This window comes from Nyctereutes procyonoides, unplaced genomic scaffold (assembly GCF_905146905.1).
Source record: "Nyctereutes procyonoides isolate TBG_1078 unplaced genomic scaffold, NYPRO_anot_genome, whole genome shotgun sequence".
Taxonomy (NCBI): Eukaryota; Metazoa; Chordata; class Mammalia; order Carnivora; family Canidae; genus Nyctereutes; species Nyctereutes procyonoides.
This window is the reverse complement of record NW_026575051.1, coordinates 43,779,110-43,795,006: the sequence shown is the minus strand read 5'-3', so window position 1 is coordinate 43,795,006 and position 15,897 is coordinate 43,779,110. Positions and strand designations below refer to the sequence as shown.

General features: G+C 37.8%; 1 protein-coding gene and 1 pseudogene across 1 annotated transcript in view; one reads left to right on the top strand and one right to left on the bottom strand.

Annotated features, from left to right (window-relative positions):
• ME1 (malic enzyme 1) overlaps positions 1–15,897 on the top strand; it is a 198,788-nt gene that overhangs the window by 118,250 nt on the left and 64,641 nt on the right. The window lies entirely within an intron of this gene.
• LOC129513215 (U2 spliceosomal RNA) lies at positions 3,984–4,145 on the bottom strand (annotated as a pseudogene).

Genomic DNA, 15,897 nt, shown 5'->3' with positions numbered 1-15,897 from the left:
TCCTCAGCTCCATCATCTACCACATTTGCACTCTTGGGAAAGTTACTGACTTTCCCTAAGGCTTAGTTCCTTTTCTTGAAAAATAGTAACAGTACCCACTTCAGAGATGATTGAGATAAGACATTTAAGAAATTACTTTTATTAAGTGCTATAAATAGTATTTATAATTTTTTCCTAGGAAGCATGATTTGGGCCAATAATTTAGTTAAAAGTTATAGGCTGGTAAATTCAGTTTAATATTAGATAGAACATTTAATAGTTGGCATTATCCCAAAATAATGTATGTAAAAGTACTTACTATAATGCTTGCATATAAAAATCACTCACTAGTTGTTATTCTTGGTTGTTTTTGTTGTTAATAATATTTGTGACCCCTCTATCACTCTAAGTATGTAGGGAGATATGCTTAATATATAAAGATTTCTGCCTTAAGTGGAGGATGGATTAGAACTAAATATTCTCTAAAATGTTCCAAGTTTAGTTCTAGTAAAGTATTAAAGAAGCTGCATTTTGTTTCAACATTTGGGTTGATCTGTATCATAAAATTCATCAGTTCATTGATAATTGTTATCATTATCAGTCAGTTGAAAATGTTTGTATGTATCAGTCAGTTGATAATCATCACATTATATAATTATGCTTGACCCAGAGGAATAAGCTTCTCATTCAACATCTTAAATTATTTTGTTTACATAAACTTTAGCTTACTCTTGTCACTCAAAGTTCGTTTATTAGGAGCTCAAGAGACAAATGGCTAGGTGATGAATTCAAGAGAAAATATTTCACAAAAAGTTTTTTTTAAGGTTTTATTTATTAATTCACGAGAGACAGAGAGACAGAGAGGCAGAGACATAAGGCAGAGGGAGAAGCAGGCTCCCTGAGAAGCCTGATGTGGGACTTGATCCCTGGACTCCAGGATCATGCCCTGAGCTGAAGGCAGATGCTTAACCACTGAGCCACCCAGGCATCCCTCACAAAAAGTTTTTGCCTTGCATTTATTCCCTATGCTACATATTACTTTTATAGTCAGCTTTAGAGTGGGTTCATAATAAAAACTAAAAGTAAATACAATAAAAATGATACAAAAACTTTAAAAACCATTGAATTAACTTTGCAGTGATTAAAATGAGACTTAAGCATAACATAAGCCATTTATGCCAATCAAGTAGGCCAGTCCTTTTTCTCTCTCTCTCTTTCTCAGATATCTATACCTGTATCATCTGATTATATCTTAAAGCATATTGAAGTAATTACTTCTTCTGGAGTATCTTCTATGACTCCCCCATGCTTTCCTATGCATTTACCTCAAGAACAAATTCGTTACTAAATCCATCTAGACAGTTCTGATATGTCCTTGATCCATGCCCTGATTCCATTTGTATAACCATACCCAACTTCCCTAGACCTTGAGCACTCTATATCTTTATCACCATCTCAGAAAACTTCGGTAACTTCTAGTTGTCTTTTGTGTTATATTAATAAGTTCTCATGTATTTATCTTTACCCTTTTATTAACTATTTTCATTTTCTACAAATAAATCCCTTCCTAATTTGGCACATGCACTTCACCTTCCTTTCTTATCACGTATTCTTTTCACCATTTATAAAGAACCAGTCTTGGGGCACCTGGGTGGTTTAGTTGGTTAAGCATCAGTTTCATGGTTTGGCTCAGATTGTGATCTCAGGGTGGTGAGATCTAGCCCTGAGGCTCTGCACTCAGCTTTGAGTCTGCTTGAAATTCTCTTTTCCTTTTCCTTTGCTCTCTCCCCCCAGCTCACTTGTGCTCTCTAACATAAATAAATGTTTAAAAGGAAAAAAAAAACAGTTTTAATTGCTTGTGCATGTCACTCTTGCTACTCTGTCCACGTACATACTGTTTCTTGCCCCACTGTTTCTGCTTATTTAATTCTTGTTTTCTTTCAGAACTCAGCTTAAATAGCTAGACTATCCCAGTCTAGATTAAAGAAGTCCTCTATGGTTCCGGAACATGGATATACTCTAATAGCATGTATCACACTGAGTTGGCACTAAGTCTTGAAGATACTAGAAGTCAAGGATTAGGTCTTTTTTCTTTTCCTTTAGGACACTTATAATAATACATAATAGATGCTCAACAAATGGTTGTTGACTGAGGGCCAAGGTAAAGTCTTACAGTTCTGGTATGTCACAGAAGATGTATCTGAAGACTGTGTATAACCTTAAGGGAGTTTGTATCAAATGATTATATGAAACTAATTCTGAATTCTAAAAGGAAATAAGGCTTTGTACTGTAACACTAACAATCCTTCACCAATGAACAAGCAGAGTGATTGTATATTTGTTCAATGTTTTTGGATAAGCTTTAGTATTGTCTGTGTATTTCAAGGTAATAGGATTTTACATAGTAAGTGAAAGGTTAACTTTATGTGTGTTCCATACTTAATAGATGATGTAATCAGCAAGCATTTATGTTGTTTTTCAGTTCCAGACAGTTAAAGATGTAACAACTAATAATTTTAACCTTCTTTAGCAAATTAAACTCTCGGTTAGTGTAATATTTGGATTTATCCAGACCTGTAGTGTCTGCTCAGGGGAATTTACAACTATCATAAATCTCCTATGTACACAGAGAAAAAATAGCAATGTTGCAAGTAAATGCACGAGATGAATTAAAATGTTCAGTTTGTTTTAGTGGTGTTTGTGTTAAAAGTGACCCTGGAGAATTTGTATGGTAGAGATGTTATTTAGAAATAGGAATTTGTCAAAAGAGAGATTGAGGAGTTACCCTAGAATGAGGGCAAATGCAGTGAAACAGTTGGCCCAGAAGCAGATATATTATAATCTCTCTTCCCCCTATTTATTCCCTTAGCCCACTTTATATATATATATATATATATATATATATATATATATATATACACACACACACACACACACACACAGAGAGAGAGAGAGAGAGAGAGAGAGAGAGAGAGAGAGAGTTGATTTACCTGGAAAAATTCATTTCCATTCAGTTTAGGTTAAAATGCTAGGCACTGAATCTACAGTTTCAGTAAAGCATACCAAGATTAAATTCTTAGTAGTATGTGAGTATATTCATGTGAAGTACCTAAGGTAGTCAAAATCATAAGAATAAAAAGTAGAACAGTAATTGCTGGGGCACCTGGATGGCTCATCTGTTAAGCATCTAACTCTTGATTTCAGCTCAGGTCATGATCTCAGGGTTGTGAGATTGAGTCCTGCCTCTAGCTCTGGGTGGGCATGAAGCCTGTTTAAGATTCCTCTCTGCATCTCCCTTTGCTACTCCCTCACCTCATGTGCTAGTGAAAGCTTTCTCTCTTTAAAAGAGAGAGAGAGAGAGAGAGAGAGAGAGAGAGAGAGAGAAGAAAAAAAAAAGTAGAAAGGTAGTTACCATGAGCTGGGGAGAAGAATGTGGGGAAATTAGTATTTCACATGGACTTTTTATAAACACAGAGAACACTTTGAGGCTATAAGGAAACTTTTAATACAAATACACATTTTCCAGATTTCCATCTTTTGTGCTTTTTAAGGACTGAATATCCCTGGAATAGCAACCCTGCTCCTCTATTTACCACTTGTTTGTATTTTTCTAAATGCTATAAAAAACAAAGGAATTTTTTTTTTAATTTTTATTTATTTATGATAGGCACACAGTGAGAGAGAGAGAGAGAGAGGCAGAGACACAGGCAGAGGGAGAAGCAGGCTCCATGCACCAGGAGCCCGACATGGGATTCGATCCCGGGTCTCCAGGATCGCGCCCTGGGCCAAAGGCAGGCGCTAAACCGCTGCGCCACCCAGGGATTCCAGGAATTTGTTTTTAAGTATACCTTTTACAGTCTGCTGAGCACTTAGTATTAGATATTAGTATTAGTATTAGATATTAATATAAGTATTAGATATTAAAAGGCATATTTTCTTCTAACTTAGAAATTATGAGAAGGTGACCTGATTTGAATGTGTTGTTTTCTTGACATTTAGAAATAGCTTTTTAAACACATGGATGCACATGCATTCATGTATTCATGCATTTGAATCTTAAAAAATTAAATAATGATTTTTACCAATTCCATAAAGAGAAAGAAAGATGAAAAATTAAGGAGTAATTCCTTCTACACTTGATCTTAGCCAAAAGGCCGAGAAGCAATGAGTAATTCCTTCTTATTTTGGTTATGACACGTGAAAACAAAACAAGACAGATGTCATCCATTAGTATTAGTAACAGTGAAAATAACCACAACAGCTAGCACATTTTTAAGACAAATACCAGGCTCTAAGTGCTTTTACATTCTTTTAATCTTCAAAGCAGCCCTATGAGATTCTTATAATTATTAATTATTTATCCCCATTTTTTTTTCAGGTAAGATAAACAGAGACACAAAGAGCTTAAGTAAATTTCAATAGCTACCCAACCAGAAAGTGACTGGGCTGAGATTCAAGTCCAGATAGTCTGGCTCTAGAGCCCATGCTCTTTTCTTTTTCTTTTTTTTTTTTTTTTTAATATTTTTATTTATTTGAGAGAGAGAAAGAGTGAATGAGAGAGCACAAAGAGAGGGAGTGGCAGAGGGAGAGGGAGAAGCAGGCTCCCCACTGAGCAGGGAGCCCCATGTGGGAGTGGGACTTGATCCTTGATGTGGTAAGATCAAAACATATTATATATATATATATATATATATATATATATATATATATTTTTTTTTTTTTTTTTCAGCTTGGCAATAAATTAGTTCCGAATAGAAAGCAAGAGTCCAGCTGCTGTGATTCTTCAGTAAAAACTGAGCCTCTCATTGGAGAGCTGCCAGCCTGCCCTACCCCCTACTTTCCATATAGCTAGCCCTGCTAAGGCACTTGAAAGAAGGGGGAATGGAAAAGTCTCAAACCGAAACTCCCTGGTCCTGGAAAGAGCCAGTGTTGTTCCACCAGTTCCCTTCAGCCACAGCTGAGCAAGAGGAGAGCCTGCGGAGATCTCTGCAGGTCCAGGAGCTGAAGGCAGACACTTAACCTTCAGCTACCTGGGTAGCTGAGCCACCCAGCCACCCCTCTTAATCATTGTACTACATTCTTCTATGATCTAAAGGAGTGTTAACCAGATATGTCACATGCAAATGGCCTGGCATCTATGTATAGGACAGATGTCTTAACAAATGCAACTTTTGGTACAATGGTGAAAATAGAAACAACAACTGTAAACTTTTGGCTGAATTTTAAACAGGTAGCCATGAAGATAAGCAGTACCCTAACAACTGTGAAAAAGCAGTTGTTGAAAACTAGGTAATTCGGTTGAAAACTATGAATTTCTCTGTTTCCCTATATGATTTTCTAAACAAAACTGTGTGATGATATTTTCTGGTATTTGAGTTATAAACAGATAGGAAATGCATGTGAATTCAGGGGGAGTTTCATTCAATGGGAATTCCAAGTCTTGCTATTTCTTGTACACTTCAGGGGTGCTTCCACCTCACAGTCTTTGCCCTTGCTGGTCTCTTGAACCTGCATGCCTTCCTCTCTCCCTTTTCCTCCCCTCCTTCAATTCTTTCTTCATTTATCCCCTCTGTAAAGCCTACCTACATCATTCTGTCTTAAATTGCATGTCTCATGCTGGCTTTCTGTGTCTCCCTTCTCTCTTGTGTTTTTCTCTGTGCTAATTACGACTTCATAACATGTTATATAATTTATTTATAATTTATTGTCTGTCTCCCCCAAATGCACGATACACTCCAGAAGGGCAAGGATTTCTGTATTTTGTTCACAGCTGTATCCCCAGAGCCTGACTGTAGGAAGCATTCAGGAAATACTTGTTGAGTGCATTCAACATATCTCTGATGTCAAAATATTTCACATTAAGATTTATTGGGTAGTTAACCAGAATTAAAGCATTCATGCTTTTTGTTGCAAGTTAAAGAACAAAACTGAGACAGCCAATCCACTTGGTTTTGAATAGTCCCTAGCACATAGTAACTTTTCAATAACTATTAAATATCTAGTATACTACGATAGTTAAGGTTGTTAGTTTTATAATCTATTCTACTCCCATTCCTACTTTTTCATTATAATGTTAAGACAAAACAAGCAAATATATCCCATACTTAATGCATGTTAAATTGTAAACAAAGAGTAAATAGATTTCTTTTGAAATTGGCAGATTTCATCCAGCTAATAAAGCCCCTGAATTCATCATATGTTTTGGCCTTTGTTCCTAAATTTTATCTCAATTTATGTTAATGTTTATATGTCACTTTAATAAGAATTCATGTGTTATTTCTGTAAAAACATAAAAAGGGTGGATGTCCTGTTTTTCTTCAGAATCACCTTATACTCTGCTATGCATTGGTTGCCATTAGATGTTGTTTACAGCAATGTGTTATTTTTTTAATGAGGAAGAAAGTCATTGTCTGAAATTTTTTTTATATAAATTAATTTTTATTGGTGTTCAATTTACCAACATACAGAATAACACCCAGTGCTCATCCCGTCAAGTGTCCCCCTCAGTGCCCGTCACCCATTCACCCCCACCCCCTGCCCTCCTCCCCCTCCACCACCCCTAGTTCATTTCCCAGAGTTAGAAGTCTTTATGTTTTGTCTCCCTTTCTGATATTTCTCACACATTTCTTCTCCCTTCCCTTATATTCCCTTTCACTATTATTCATATTCCCCAAATGAATGAGAACATACACTGTCCTTCTCCGGTTACTGTGGCCAAGTTCAAAAAGGGTGTTGCCTGAGTTCTCCTCTGGGATTTTGATGGAATCTTGTCTCACATTTAGATCTTTCATCTATTTTGAGTTTATCTTTGTGTATGGTGCAAGAGAGTGGTCCAGTTTCATTCTCCTGCATGTGGATGTCCAATTTTCCCAGCACCATTTATTGAAGAGACTGTCTTTCTTCCAGTGGATCGTCTTTCCTCCTTTATCGTATATTAGTTGAGCATAAAGTTCAGGGTCCACTTCTGGGTTCTCTATTCTGTTCCATTGATCTATATGTCTGTTTTTGTGCCAGTACCACACTGTCTTGATGACCACAGCTTTGTAGTACAACCTGAAATCTGGCATTGTGATGCCCCCAGATATGGTTTTCTTTTTTAAAATTCCCCTGGCTGTTCGGGGTCTTTTCTGATTCCACACAAATCTTAAAATAACTTGTTCTAAGTCTCTGAAGAAAGTCCATGGTATTTTGATAGGGATTGCATTATACGTGTAAATTGCCCTGGGTAGCATTGACATTTTCACAATATTAATTCTGCCAATCCATGAGCATGGAATATTTTTCCATCTCTTTGTGTCTTCCTCAATTTCTTTCAGAAGTGTTCTATAGTTTTTAGGGTATATTTTGAGAACCATTTGAATGGTAAATGGTTCTCCAACCTTTTATTTTCAGGTTGTAGGGGTCCTTCTGTCTAAAATGAGTCTCTTGTAGACAGCAAATAGATGGGTCCTGCTTTTTTATCCAGTCTGAAACCCTGCGCCTTTTGATGGGGTCATTAAGCCCATTCACGTTCAGAGTTACTATTGAGAGATAGGAGTTTAGTGTCATCATGATATCTATTTAGTACTTGTTTTTGTGGATTGTTCCACTGAACTTCTTCTTAAAGGGGAATTTTAAGAGTCCCCCTTAAAATTTCTTGCAGAGCTGGTTTGGAGGTCACATATTCTTTCAGTTCCTGCCTGTCTTGGAAGCTCTTTATCTCTCCTTCCATTTTGAATGAGAGCCTTGCTGGATAAAGTATTCTTGGTTGCAGGTTCTTCTCATTTAGGACCCTGAATATATCCTGCCAGCCCTTTCTGGCCTGCCACGTCTCTGTGGAGAGGTCTGCTGTTACCCTAATATTCCTCCCCATGAAAGTCAGGGACTTCTTGTCTCTTGCTGCTTTAAGGATCTTCTCTTTATCTTTGGAATTTGCAAGCTTCACTATTAGATGTCGAGGTGTTGAATGGTTTTTATTGATTTTGGGGGGGATCTCTCTATTTCCTGGATCTGAATGCCTGTTTCCCTTCCCAGATTGGGAAAGTTTTCAGCTAGGATTTGTTCAAATACATATTCTGGCCCTCTGTCCCTTTCGGCGCCCTCGGGAACCCCAATTAAACGTAGGTTTTTCTTCCTTAGAGTGTCATTTATTTGCCTTAATCTGTCTTCATGGTCCCTTAATTGATTGTCTCTTTTTTCCTCAGTTTCCCTCTTTGCCATTAACTTGTCTTCTGTCACTCACTCGTTCTTCCACCTCGTTAACCCTCGTCGTTAGGACTTCTAGTTTGGATTGCATCTCATTCAATTGATTTTTAATTTCTGCCTGATTGGATCTAAATTCTGCAGTCATGAAGTCTCATGAGGCCTTAATGCTTTTTTCTAGAGCCACCAGTAGCTGTATAATGGTGCTTCTGAATTGGCTTTCTGACATTGAAGTGTAATCCAGATTTTGTAACTCTGTGGGAAAGAGGGCTGTTTCTGATTCTTTCTTTTGAGGTGAAGTTTTCCTTCTAGTCATTTTGCTCAGTGCAGAGTGGCCAAAAACAAGTTGTATTGGAACACGGGGGAGTATCACTGGTCCGTCCAGCTGGTCTTCTGGGGGAGGGGCCTGTTGTGCTGATTTTCAGGTGTTAGCACTTGGGGGAGCTGCTCTGCCCCTGCCTGCTGCGGGGCTCAGTGGGGGTTGTTTACCCCGTGGGGCCCCAGGAGGAACAGTCGCAGTTGCTATGGCAACTCTGGAAGCCTGGATTCAGCCTCCGCAGGAACTACGGGGCTCAGGGCTCTCGGCTCTCCGTCCGCAGGGCCTGGAGGCTCCGGGGCGGGGCCGCTGATCTGCTCAGCTCGGGGCAGGAGCGTCCTCGCTGTCCTGGGCCCTCCCGGCCTCTGCCTGTCCCGGGGGAGGCCGGATCCTGGGCTGTGTCCCGGCGCCCTGTGCTCCGGGGCCTGCACTGTTGGATTCGCGCTCCCGCCCCGCAGCCCCCTCCCTGGAGCCGCTCCCGAGCCCCTCCGAGCTGCTCCGGGTCCCGCCGTGCGCGCTGCAGCCCTTAGGGAGCTCGGCCCACTCTCCCGGGGCGCAGGTGTCTGTTAGTGTCCCCGGGAGCCCGAGGGCATCCCCGCTCTCCTGGGTCCTGCTCCAACTCCCTGCGGGCCCCTTTGCGCCCGGGAAGGTTGGTGCAGCTCCTGCTCCTCCGGGACGGGGCTCTCCTGTCCTGGGGACACTCGCCCCGGCCTCAGCCCGGCTCCTCGCGGGGCCCCTCCCCCTCGGAGGCCTTTTGTGTCTTTATTTCTTTTTCCCCGTCTTCCTACCTTGATAGAAGCGCGGACTCTTCTCACTGTAGCATTCCAGCTGGTCTCTCTTTACATCTCAGGCCGAATTCGTAGATTTTCAGGATGGTTTGAAGGTTATCTAGGTAATTTGGTGGGGACAGGCGATTTGGGGACCCTGCTCTTCCGCCATCTTGCCCCTCCTCCCCATTGTCTGAAATTTTAAATTCCTGCCTACAGAGGTAAAAAATTTTCTCAGACATATTTATGAATAGAAAATTAGCCACTTTAATTTGATAATTTGGTCAATTTTAGCAATATAATGCTGTATGCAGGAAAAGAGCATGTTGTAGCCAAACAGGATGTAATGTGAATGTGTGCTTTGGTGTGGGTTCACAATCATACCAATAATTTTTACTGTCTAAGTTATACTTTCCCTCTGGGTATTCTATATGGATATAATGGAAAAACAGATAGATGTTAGGGTAAAGGGAACAACAAAAACAAAAACATTATTGACCAGTAAACAGAGAAACTAGTCTAGTCTTCCAGAGCTATTCTGCAATCATGCCAATGATTTCTGTAAACTTAGTTGAAGAAAATTTTTAGGGTACTTTGAATTATATACTCATTGAACAAACACATTGAACATTTGAAGCATTCATTTTGCTAAATGCTTTTAAGGAACTCAGCACAATTGGGAAGATATATAAATAAATAGACATTTTTAATAAACCTTTAGTGGAAATGAGGGTAGGGTGCTGTAAGAATATAGTGTACCTGATAAATAATGTGGGGAAGATGAGTTGTCAGAGAGGACCTATTTCACTTGTCTTTTCTAGCTTTTATAGAAAAAAATAGTATTAACTGTTCTTTTTCTTAAGTGCCAAACCATATGAAATTAAAATTAGGGGCATATTTTACTCACTTTGTACATTTTGATTCACCATCATCCCTAGATATTTTGAAAAGTTATATTCAATTTCCATGAAATTGGCTTTAATCATGGGGTAAGGCTGCCTAAATATGCAAACATACCTGGAAAGCTCTCAAAGTATTTTTTCCACAAGTGAGTGTTTTTATGTTTAAACACTTAGACACCTGATCTCAATACCTTTTAATGTGCCAGATGTAAGATCTTTCCCAGGCATACTCTTAAATACTTGTGTAAAGTTAGACTTCAGAAATGCAAACCAATATAGGATACTTCATTTTATTTCTAAGATGGATGTTGAAGCAAGTTGATAAATAACATTTAAAAAAATTTTGTCAGCTGGTATCAAATATTCTTCCTTTTTACATCAATTCATTTATTCATTCAATAAATATCAAGTTTATGCTATATGCCAGGTCGTGTTCTAGGCACTGGTATAGATACATTTTTACTACTAGTATTATCAGACTCATCTGTACAGAGTTCTGTTATAACCGACCACTACCTAGTTACATGTTCACCGTGAGGCAAGGCTTATAGAATTCTGCAACATGCGTCCATGTGTTTGGTCAGTGTGGTTGTGGGATCAGTTCTTCAGTATTGTGTGCAGCTTTTTTTATCTTTAATATATTCATCATGTTGCTGAAACATGAACTGCAAAAAGAGCAATTGGACCATCCAAAACTTTATATACACATTGCTCCAGAAGACACATGTAACAGACATGTAGGTAAAGGAAGGCCAAGGGGTTAACTAGTATAAAAAGAAGCAAGTTTTGACCTTAGACTCATTTCCTCATCGCATTAGTGTATCACTTTTACTTTTTTAAAGATTTATTTATTAATTTTAATTTAATTTATTCATGAGAGATACAGAGAGAGAGAGAGAGAGAGAGAGAGGCAGAGACATAGGCAGAGGGAAAAGCAGGCTCCCTGAGGGGAGCCCAATGCAGGACTTAATCCCAGGGCCCGGGATTGTGACCTGAACCAAAGGCAGATGCTCAACACCTGAACCATCTGGATGTCCCCATTTTTACTTCTTTAAAAACAAAACAAAACAAAAAAAACTTTTAGTGGTTGCCCCAGAGTTTGTAACATACATTTACAACTAATACAAGTCCACTTTCAAATAACACTGTATCACTTCATGGACACTCTAGGTATGTTACAATATTCCCAATTCATTTCCTTCCTGCCATCCCCTATAACATTGCTGTTACTCATCTCACTTATCTATAAACCATAATCACCAAATACTTTATTACCATTATTGTTTTGAACAATCTGTTCTCTATTAGATCAATTAAGATTTTTTTTTTAAAGGTACTGTTTTTCCTTTCTTTATGTTGGTCTGAGTTTCTGACCTATATTATTTTCCTTCTCTCTGAGGAACTTCTTTTAATATTGCTTGCAAGGCAAGTCTACTGCCCCAGATTTCTTCAATTTTAATTTGTCTGAGAAAGCCTTATTTCTCCTTTACTTTTGAAGGATAATTTTGGTTGGTAAAGAATTCTAGGTGGTGGGTTTTTTAAAAGAAAAAATTAAATATTTCACTCTACTTTCTTCTTGCTTACATGGTTTCTGAAGAGAAGTGTGATGTATTGTTAACTTTCTTCTTTGTAGGTAAGGTGTTTTTTCCCCGTCAGGTTTATTTCATAGTTTTATCTTCATCTTTGATTGTCTGCAGTTTTGGATATGTTATACTTAAGATATATCTATGGATTTTATTTATTTTTATTTTATTTATTTTTTTATTTTATTTATTTTTTGGTGATGGTGGGGTGGGTAGGGTATTTATCTGGTTGAAATTCACTGAGTTTCCTGGATCTGTGGTTTGGCATGTGTCATTAATTTTGTAGAATTCTTAGCATTATCACTTCAAATATTTCTTCTGTTCCTTTCTTTCTTCTCCTCTTGGTATACAAATTATATTGTATTTTATATATATATTGTATCTTTACTATCCTATTCTTTTTCTCTATTTGCATTTTAGTTTTAGAAGTTTCTATTGACATATCTTTGAGCCCACTATTTTTTTTCCTCCTGTATCTAGTTTACAAATTAGCCCATCAGATGCAATATTTATTTATTGCGATTTTGATTTTTAGGATTTCCTTTTGATTCTCCTAGAGTTTCCATTTCTTTCCTACATTACCCTTATGTTCCTGCATGTTGTCCACTTTTTCTATTGGACCTTTTAGCATGTTCATTTATTTTAAATTCCTGGTCTGATTATCCCCAAATCTATATCATATCTGAATCTAATTCTGATGTTTGCTTTGTAAACTTTTCTAACTGTATTTTTTTATTTAAAAAGGCAGGGGAGAAAAAAAAAGGCAGGGGAGTTAGCATACCTTGTAATTTTTTGTTGAAAGCTGGATAGGATGTATGATATAAAAGGGACTGAATAAGTATACAGGTCTTTAATGTGAAGGTTTTTTTCTCTGGCTAGGAGTTAGATTGGGTTTATAGTCTGCTGTAGCTGTGATGTTAGGAGGCAAAATTTTTTCAGTGTCCTTGTTTTTGTCTCCCTTGTTGTCTTTGGATTTTCCTACATCTTCAATAGAGTCTGAGGCTTGCAGTTCTTTTATCTGAAATCTTCTGTTAGAAGAGCCCTGTTGAAGTGTTAATAAGATGTGGGGTGAGATACACCTGGGTGGCTCTGGCTTTGGCTCAGATCATGATCCCCGGATTCTGGGATAAGCCCCATGTGGGGCTCCCTGCTCAGTCGGGAGTCGGCTTCTCCTTTTCCCTCTCTGTGTGCATGCTCTCTCTATATATATAATAAATAAATCTTAAAAAAAAAAAAAAAACGATGTGGGGGGAAGGAAGGCATGCTGTAGTCCTATGCTTAGGTCTCAGCCTTTAGTGAGCCTAAGATGTGTATTTCCCTCCCCGCATCTTGAAGGCCAGAGGGGCCTTTTCCAAGGAGAACAGAAACATTGGGAGTATTTCAAAATGGTTACTTTTGCTTTCCTTCTGCTGTAAGCGTAAGGGAATTTTTCTCTGATCTTCACTGTGAGAACCTGGTTAGGTTCTTAGAGGATAAAACTGTGAGGGATTATCACCACCACCACCCCCCCCCACCGGCAAGAGTGGACCCCCTGGGAGTTCTTAACTCTCAAGTTAGTCTTCACTGAGCTGCCAGCAATTCATCAATTACAGTTGAAAACATTGGCACAGATATTGGCTCCAGTGGCCAGGTTGCTCCTGCCCTTCTGCTTCCAGTAAAATGTGATCATCTGTATTTGCCTGTTTGTCTCTTTGGTTCAGTATGATTGGTCTATGAAGAGCTATTTAGTTTGAGTTTGTTCAACTTTTTCTTGTGATGACTGTGGCATCAACTTCCAAGCAGTTTGTGTTAGACAGAAACCTTGACCCTAGATTCAGAAGTCTGGGATGCAGATGGCAGGAGATACAAGAAGATCAGGGAGCTTTGCAGCACACTAATTTGAATTACAAATTTAATTTTTGTTCTCCGTTTTAGTTTGATGGTGTGAACTGTGGCCTTACCTTAGCACATCCTGTATGAATCTTCTCCAGATGTTGTGTTGCCTTAAACTCCATAGTGTTATTCCCGTTCTGCCACAAGACCAACTAAGCCTCCAGTCTTCCATGACTTTTGATTATCCATGACCCAGAACTAACATACTTGTGGTGGGCAATGTGAGCTTTGGTTTTCAGGTGAATTTCCTGCAAATGTAGAATTGTTGGCTGATTCTGAGTAAAGTGAGGCCTAAGAACTCAGATTCAAAAGCCGTTGAATTTCACACACTATTAAAAAGGTATGGTAGTAAGTGGTTGGCACTGCACATCTTGTCTCTTAGAATGAATATAAGAATATAAATATTCTGTTTATAAAAGGCAATGTAATGGATATCTAAGTGGCTTGCCTATTTTAATTACATAGTTCACAAGCTGTATTAAAAGTTAAATTTGAGAGAATGTATATTGCTGTATTTTCTTATAAAGGAATGCTATCATTCATCTCAAGTATTCTTTGAGGTGAGATTAAGTTTACTTCAAAACAGATGGTTGTTTTAAGATTTAATGTGCTGGAATTTAGTCTAAAAATCTTTTAACAGTTTATCATAGAACTAGAGAAATATAGCATGTAAGTTTTTAGCCTCTTTTCCTTTAGCAATTTGTTGTTAGAGATAGAACTTTCTGCAATCAAGAAACTAAGAAAAATGCACTTTCCATCCATTCTTCTTTTTAACGTCACCATAGACATGTACACCTATCAATACCATAGGGGAATAGAAATTTAAAAATCAGGTAGTAAGCATAAAATAATTTTATATTCCCCCTTTCAATATTTCAATGTTGGCAGATTATTGGATATTAGCCCAGTGGAGGAAAGGAGCCAGATGCTGGAAAGGTAGTAGCAGTGAAGCTAAATGATAAGAGTTTCAGGAAAAGAGCGACTAACAGGGACCAACACAGCAGTGAATCAAGCAAGGAAAGGATTAAAAAATTGCAATTGAAAACTCACCTTGGGATGCCTGGGTGGCTCAGCAGTTGAGCATCTGCCTTTGGCTCAGGGCGTCATCTCAATCCTGGGATCGAGTCCCACATCGGGATCTCTGTGAGGAGCCTGCTTCTCCTTCTGCCTATGTCTCTGCCTCTCTCTCTGTGTCTCTCATGAATAAATAAATAAATAATCTTAAAAAAAAACTCACCTTTTTTTCATTATAAGAACAGGCTACTTGACATAAGGGGTTAATAGGCACTTAACTAAATGTCACGAAGGCACACTTGTGGGTCCACTTGAAAAGCTTTGGCAGGATCACTATATTGTACACCTGAAACTAATATTACCACTGTATGTTAACTAACTGGAATTTAAATAAAAACTTTAAAAAGGCGGGGGAGTGAAGCCTCAGAGGAATAAGGTTTAACTGAAGCAGCAGAGATGGTGTCGTATAACTTTCATTTCTTAACACGTAACATGAAATAACATTCTTGTTATTGGCAGACAGAGTCTCCTTTCAAAAATGGTAGTGATTTTACCTGATTTGGCACCTTAAAATCAGCCATTTGCATCTTAGTATAATTGTATTTAAAGAGCTTAAGGGAAAACCCAACCTCTGTCTTTTTTTAGATAAAAAATACTTTGCTGTAGAAGAAGTTGTTTGCAGTCATGGAATGTTGGTTTTGGTCACAGAAAAAGACTTAACTTTTAGGGGTTTTCGTTGAAAATATGTTTTGAATTGAGACGTTTGATTGTTTTATAACTTTTTAAATATTTTGTTAAAAATTGATAACAGCGGAAAACTTGGAAAGCAGTCTTTAAACCAAGGCTCTTGTGAATCCAAGCTAGAGAAAATAACATTTCTCTATGATATATTTAGTCACTGTTTATATTTAACTGGAGCTTTCAAAAGATTTGCTCATAGTAATATTAAAACCTTATTTTATGTATCTTCTTAAAAGAGGTCATTTGAAACTCTCACTTTAGAAGTTAATATCGCAGCTTTTGCCTTTGTTTCAAGGAGCTATTAGTTGCTTTTATAGATTTAATCTACATGTAAAGAAAACAGAAAAGTAAACATGAATATAAATTCTAGATTTATAGAACTATAGATATAAAACATATGATATATAAAACTTATTTGCATATAACTATGCTAAGTATATGCATGCTAAATCAATAGAGACTGATTTTGTAAATGCATGATATGTATGCCCTCAGTTTTAAAGGACAGCTTTATCTTGGCTTTAGTTGTATGAATCTAGTCC